This window comes from Rhinolophus sinicus, linkage group LG01 (genome assembly GCF_036562045.2).
Source record: "Rhinolophus sinicus isolate RSC01 linkage group LG01, ASM3656204v1, whole genome shotgun sequence".
In the NCBI taxonomy this organism is placed as follows: domain Eukaryota; kingdom Metazoa; phylum Chordata; class Mammalia; order Chiroptera; family Rhinolophidae; genus Rhinolophus; species Rhinolophus sinicus.
The window spans coordinates 100,693,806-100,701,646 of NC_133751.1; the positions used below are offsets into that span (position 1 = coordinate 100,693,806).

The window sequence follows — 7,841 nt, forward strand, 5'->3', positions numbered from 1 at the left end:
GTCAGGTAAAATTCAAGAAAACAGTGAATGGTGCATTTAAAAAATGTATTGATTTCATAATAAATAAACTTGTGGAAAAGTAATATTGATGGTAAAACCATAAACGATTTATCCAGGTTTACCTACCAATATTTTGACTAATTTACCATCTCTTTCCTATCTCTCTCTCTCTGTTTCCGCCTCCTGTCCTCTGTCCGATGCCTGTCTGTATATAAACACACACATACATGTATGAAAACTATGCATACATTCCTGATTATTTGAGAATATGTTTCATGCATCATGCACTTTTGCCTGGAATATTTCTTTGTATATTTCTTAGGACGAGGCCCAGTATCCTGTATACAGGACACTTATTCCCTTTAGTCAATTTAACAGTTGCCATAAGACTTTTAACTAATCTCCTATTCATATACTATTTTTGGCAATTTATTGAGTAATGTCCATTGTAACCTTTTTATAAACCTCCATTACAGAAGCCCATCTAGAATCACATATTGCATTTAGAGTTGCTAGGATTTTTAGTCTCCTTTAAACTGGATCAATTCCTCAGCCTTTCCTTTTCATAACAAGGCCGTTTTGGGAAAATATATTAAATGTGCCGTTTTTACACCCCATCTCATCTGGAAATTTCTTGGTGGAGCTTCTCAGACTTTAAATGATGTTTTTACTGTCATGAGTCCTAGGGACCTTAGCGACAGTCGGGACCAGACTTGGCTGCAAAAAGACCAGAGATGCAGAGCTATGTGGAGGGATTGTTCTGAACAGACACACCTCCGGCTGTCCCAGGACGGCATGGAGAGGGGCTGGCCTTGAGGTGCACCTTCCTACTGAGGGGACAGCGGTGAAGCTGGGGAGGCTGGAGGAGAAGGCGAAGGAGGAGCTGTCATTATGGAAAACCTTCCTCATATGGGAGGGGAAGGATTGGGTGTCTGGGGCCAAGACTGAGTCCTCAGACTCAGAGAGGGAACGCAGGCAAAGCAAGGAGAAAATGACCCAGGGCTTCACTTCGGCAGTTTCTCATCTAAATAATGAAGCTGCAGGGGTTGTAAGTGTAAGTGACCAGCTGGCACAGGGAGATGAAACAAATACATACACAATCCACAAATTACAAAAAGGTATGCAGGTCCAATAGAAATTTTGGTGAAATGCTACAAAGTGAATAGGAAAAAAAAACCCAAAAATCTTTTCATGGCAGAGTAACCAAAAGTGTGATACAAAAAAGCCAAAAGGTACTGCTAAATATAATTACAACTGTGCTCATTAGAATTTATGCTAAAGAGAAGCCCCCTGCATAAAACACCAAGATGAGTTTGGTCCTGTGGGGTGTGGGCCAGCACAGCTACAATGTAAATATTTTCATGGAATGACAGGTTTCAGGACAGAGAAGAAAGGGCGAACAGCAGGGTGGGACACTGAATGTATAGAAGGGACTGAAGAGCCTGAAAGGGATGTTGGGAGAGAAAAGATGAGTAAAGATTTTAAAGTTATTGGCCGTGGGTCCATGGGGTTGCCAGGTCCCCATCTCCCTCCTTGTCATGTTTTCTGTTCCTCACTGCAGGCCACTCTGCTCTCTCACGCTCTTTGGTGAATGTGGATTCTTTGTGGGGATGTGGGGTTGGGGCTGCTGCTGAGTATATTCCGGGTTCATACAGGTAAACACACATCATGGAGAAGTGGAAGCTGTAGTTGAGGACAGAGTAGAATTTGGGAGTACAAATCTCCAGGCGCAGCAGCCTTTCAAAGAGTATGTGGGGTCCAAACGGAGCTCACCAGGCAGTAAAAGGGTCTCAGGTATTATCTGGGCAACGGGCTGAACAAATAGAAAATTTCACTGAGATAAATACAATATGTGGCATGGCGAATGGGTGGAGATGGACTTTGGCTGGAGCGAACTAAAGAGACCTGGAGGGATGGACCCAGCTGCTGGGCTGGAGGATGGGCAGAAGGGATTGGGGTTCATATCTCTTGAGGCTTCACCTTCCCAACCCTCAAGAACCTTTGGTGTCTGTGCCTCAGGTCTGTGATGTGGGCCTGGGACTCTAGCCTAGAATGTGCAGTCAGTGCACAGCTGCCTGAGGCAGCAATCCCTTCCCATGATGCACACCACGTCCTCTGTCTAAGGAGCCTCACTGCACCGTGGCCGAGCTCCAGCTCACTTCCCAGGTATCCCATCCTTGTCTTCCTGTGTGGGGTGGGGCTCCTCCTTCTGTCACTGAGCTACCAAAACAGGAATCCACGTTTGCCAGGACTTTGGAAACACAGAGTCAATCACGTGAGTAAACCAGAGTCCCTCAGAGATATTACATCTTTCTTCGAAATAGATGAATTCAGTGCTATCAGTTTTTCTCTAAGTCCTGCTTTGACTACATGTCACAAATTTTAAGTTGTATTTTTGTTTTTATTTAGTTTAAAATTTTTCCTCCTTTGAGACTCTTCCTTGACCCTTGTGCTTGTGGTGTGTTATTTCATCCCTATTCATTTAGGGATTTTCCAGCTGTCTGTCTGAAAATGATTTCGAGTGTAATTCCGTTGTAGTCTGCAAACATGCTTTGTGTGACTTCTGTTCTCTTATGTTTGTTACTGTGTGTTTTGTGGCCTAAGTGGTCAGTTCTGCTGAGTCCATGTGAGCTAGAAAAGAACGTGAATTCTGTGGTTCCGTGAAGTATTCTATCAATGTTAATGAGGTCCAGGTGACTGATGGTGCTATTTAGGTCAACTACATCCTCACTGATTATCTGCCTGCTGAATCAGCCCCTTTTGGATAGAGGGGTGTTGCAGTCTCCGGTCACACTGGATTCATCCATTTCCCCTTATGGATTGTACCAGAATTTGTTCCTTGTACCAGAATTTACCTCACATACTTTGACAATCTGTTGTGAGATGTGAAGGACTGCTGTGTCTTCTTGGAGAATTGAGAGCTTTGTTTTCTCTGTAATGCTGCTCTTTTTCTCTGATAATTTCCCTTGTTCTGAAGTCTGCTTTGTCTGAAGTTATTGTACTTACTTCTGTGTTCCTTTGGTAAGTGTCAGTTTGGTTGATTTTTCTTTGCCCATTTTCTTTTAATCTATTTTATTTTAAGAATGGGTATCTTGTAGACAACATATAATTGGTTCTTGTTTTTTTTTCATGTGCTCTGACAGTCTGTGACTTTTAATTGGTGAATTTAACCCATTCACATTTACTGATTTTTGTCGTCTATTTGGATTGATATCAATCATGCCCGTAACTGTTTACTTTTCATTATATTGATTTCTTTTCTTCCCTTTCTTTCTGCCGTTTGTGGTTTTAAGCAAGCATTTCATATGATTCAGTTTTCTCTCTTCTCCTAGCACAGCAGTTATTATTCTTTAACAACAATTTTGGAAGGATCTCCCAATTCTATCTGAGCTCTCTAAGGATATATCTTTGTCTCCTTTAGATGAGGTCCCAAAGTCATGGTCTCTGAGGACGTGTGTTGTTAGATACAGTCCATCTCAGAAAACAAGAGCCCTTAGAGGAGAGGCTCATGGGAAGGCAGTCAGACCCTGAGACACTGCTCAGTTTCCCTGTTTTGGCTGTTGCTGGGAATGAAGCCGTGATAGACATGGGACATGAGCGTTGCCCAAAGGGTGGCCGTGTGAGATGTCGAAACTCAGAACATTTGTCTACTGACTTTGTAAAAGTGTTTTGAGGTCCTGGCACTCAGACTCCTCTTTGAGATAATCTCTTTGAGATTCACCAGTGTTCCTCACGGGGTGGATTTTGAGAGTCACATGAGATAATATGTATGAAAGCCCTATGTGAATGAGAAAGCAACATTCATTTGAGCCTATTAGTATCATGGACTATGTAACCTTGTAATCCAATTCTTAAGGCTCTCCAAGTCCAATCTACCAAGAGTACCTCTAAAGAACATTGTAATGAGCCTCCTCTAAGATCACTTTGCTTCTACCTTCATCACTCTCCTGGTGTCCCAGGTGGAGAGCTTACCAGAACAAAGTAGAAGAGGAAAACACTAATTTGAAAAAAATATATGCACCCTATATTTATTGCAATGCTATGCACAATAGCCAAGATATGGGAACAACTGAAATGCCCATTGATAGACAATTGGATAAAGATACTTTTGTACATTTATACAATGGAGTATTACTTGGCTATAAAAAAGAATAAAATCTTACCATTTGCAACAACGTGGATGGAGCTTGAGAATATTATGCTAAATGAAATAGGTCAGACTGAGAAAGACAAATACCATATGATCTCATTTATATGTTGAATCTAAAGAACACAATAAATGAGCAAACAAAACAGAGATAGTCTCAGAGATATAGGGAAAAAATTGTTGGTTGCTAGATAGGAGGGGGAGGGGATGGGTGAGAAGGTGAAGGGATTAGAAAGAGCAAATTACTAGACACAATATAGTCATGGGGATATGAATTACAGTATGAGGAATATAATCAACAATGTTGTAAAGAGTATGTAAGGTACCAGATGGGCACTGGACTTATCAGGGGGATCACTTCATAGATTATGTAGATGCACGACCAATGTACTGTACAACTGAAGCTGAAATAGAATAATATTATATGTCAACTATAAGCAAATATGTATATGTATATGTATATGTATATATATATATTCATATTCAGAGGAGGTGGAGTATAGTATAAGACAGTTAGTGTTATTGTACAGGTAGAAGCTTGGGGGAGGGTGGTTATCACTTTGTGAGGGGTATAAATGTCTATTATGTTGCTTTGTACAAAGAAACTAATTAAAAATAAAGTTATAAGAGAAAAAAAAAAACAATGATAGGTAGAGTCTACTGCCAGATTACTATTCTAGAGCTTTCTTTTCCCAATCCCAACACATAACAAGTGCTAGAATCCCATATAATAAGGTTTTGCATGAGTCAGAGGTGGCACCTAGCCTTCAAGGTTGTTGAATCCATAAAATTCTATATGTTGAGAGAATTGGAGAGTTATGCCCCGTTTCCATCACAGAATGAACACTTTCCTCCTGATAGTTACTTCAGAAAAAAGAGGAGGCAATTTTTTCACTGGATCCATTGCAAGAGAAAAATCAAAGGCCAGGAAAGTCCCCAGCAGAAAGCCCAGGTGTTGTGAACCTTCACACACCACTGAGACCAGGTGAAAGTGCTGCTCTCTTTGTGAGTTGTGGGCTTCCTGAAGCTCATGAGCACATGCCAGTCGTTGGAAAGATCCTTGAGGAGAAATTGGCCTGTAGGTACAGACTTGAGACCTGGGAGGTAAGTCAGCAGAAAGAGGACATGTCGGCCCAGGTAGAGCCTGACAAGGGACATACTTCCATCTATGAAGCTCTCTGTGACACCCGCTAGAGGAAGGGCAAGTGTCCAGTGAAGCTTCCAAGAAGCTGTCTCTGATGACCAGAGCTGCCTCCCTCACAGATGTTGTAAGGAACAGAGTCAGGATCAGACATCCCCAGAAAGCTGTGGTCTTCAATGACCAGCAATTATGCCGGAGTCATCACCCTTCCCCACCATCCAGGGACCCTGTGCCCCATGAAGACCCACCTACATGCATCAAGTATTCCAGGTCTCTCTGGCCATACTCACCGCTGATGAAAGGACCGTGTTCAGAGATCTGACTCTTTTGTTCAAACAGAAAATGCTTCCCCAGCTCTTCCAGGGAGAAAACATTTCTGCAAGGAAATAATTCAGTCCTTGTTGAGAAAACTTTGCAGTTTTCAAGGTAACTCATCCCTGGTGAGAACAATCTTTCAGTTTCAATCTTAACACAACCAAGATATTGATTCCTTCTCAATAAATGTTTCTTCTAATGGAGACTCGTGTTCTCTGTGTACTGAATCAGGGTTGTAGGTTTTTGATATTCCTTGGCTTGTGCTTAGCGAAAGTAAGGAGTTAATAAGCTCTTACAGTTTTGCTCTTTTGGTTTCTAAAAGTTTTGCAGTCCCTTATAGAGTACAGATGTTGGCCTTCTCAGTTTCATACTGGGGACTTTTATTTGACCCTGCTTAGATATCTTGTATTTAGAACACGTTAGTGCTCACTTTGGCAGCACATATACTAAACTTGGAATTATACAGAGAAGATTAGCATGGCTCCAGTGCAAGGATGACATGAAATGTGTGAATTGTTCCATATTTTTAATTAAAATTCCAAAGGTTAAACACAAAGAGAGAATCTTAAAAGCAGCAAGACGAAAGCAGTTAGTTACCTACAAGAGAGCCCCCATAAGACAGTCAGCTGATTTCTCAACAGAAACTTTTCAGGCAAGAAGGGATTGACAGGAAATATACCAAGTTATGAAAAGCAATGATCTACAATCAAGATGGCTTCACCCTTTAGAATAGAAGGACAGATAAGGAGCTTCCCAGACAAGAAAAAGCTGAAGGAGTTCATCACCACCAAACCAATATTACAAGGAGTCTTAGAGGGACTTCTTTAATATGGGAGCGGGGGTAAGGATGGGTGAAAGGGGAAGGGATTAAGAAGAACAAATTGGTTGTCACACAGTAGTCATGGGGATGTAGGTTATAGCATAAGGAATATAGTCAACAATACTGTAATAACTAGATATGGTGCCAAGTAGGTGCTAGATCTCTCAGGTGATAGATGGGAATGGGGTTGGGGGCAGAGTGAAAAAGGTGAAGGCATTAAGAAATACAAATTGATAGTTAATACACTATGGGGAATATAAGCAACAATGTTGTAAAGATCATGTAAGGTGCCAGATGGGCACTGGACTTATCGGGGGATCACGTCATAGACTGTGTAGATGCCTGATCAATGCACTGTACACCTGAAGCTGAAGAAGAATAATATTGAATGCCAATGATAACCACATATATATATATATATATATATATATATATACATATATGTGGTAACGGGAGGTGGAGTACAACACAGGGAAGACAGTAAATGGTATTTTGACAGGTATATAAAATGCCAGATGGGTAGTAGCTTGGCGGGTGGGTTATCACTTCATTAGGGTTTAAATGTCTAACAATTACATTGCTTTGCTCACCTGAAACTAATAAAAATATAAAATAAAACACTTTATTTTTACATAAAATTACAAAATGTTTATACTACTAACTTTAAGGCCATCTCAAAGTGAGAAAATCCCTTAAAGACCAGAATTTGGCTCCAAGCCTCTTTTTATCTGTTTCCTCACTCTTCACAACTATATAACCGTGTAGGGGAGGATGTGGTACTCTGGCATATTGCAGCCAGAATTCCCCCTTGTTGCCTCCAGAAAGTTTTGGAATAGGAAGTAGGGAAGAGTGTGTGTAGGCCCTTAGCTTAGTGGCATGGAAAACCCTCCCTCTTGGACATCTTGGTTACAGATATGTATCACCTGCTCCTCAGAGCTTAGGAAGTTTGGATGGACCCCGTTCCCCTCTCCTTCCCACACTCTGATGAAAATGGGTAGCAGTTCACCCTTTCGCCCTCCTCTACCCTTCATGGAGCAGTAGGCAGGACAGAACATGCAGCTCTGAAATGACCTGGGACACAAATATTTTCCTGAAAACAGTGGCTTATTTTCATTTAAAAATAGTTCCTGATTCGAGAGTATGTCTCAGGTGGGCGGTCATTGATTAGGGTGTGTATGGATGTGTTTTGTGATTGTGGACACTGGGGTGGCGAGAGGAGGGTCTAGGAAGTGGGTGAGTCCAGGTGGAGAATCTGTTACACATGCAGTGTTAATATGTCCGGAAGGCACATTCTGAGCTAGGCAATGAGCTCTTCCTGCTTGTGAGAGCACCTCATACAATGGGAAGCTGATCCTCAGGGAAATCTCTTCAGGGTGCCCAGCTTGATAGCATTATTGCAAGACCAAAGGATCACCTGG

The 7,841-nt window shown here is 41.6% G+C and overlaps 1 non-coding gene across 1 annotated transcript; it reads left to right on the forward strand.

Moving 5' to 3' along the window:
* Positions 1-6,025: 6,025 nt before the first annotated feature.
* On the forward strand, positions 6,026-6,131 carry LOC141568183 (U6 spliceosomal RNA). Its single transcript, XR_012491227.1, has one exon. It is a non-coding gene; the product is annotated as a U6 spliceosomal RNA (small nuclear RNA).
* Positions 6,132-7,841: the final 1,710 nt, after the last annotated feature.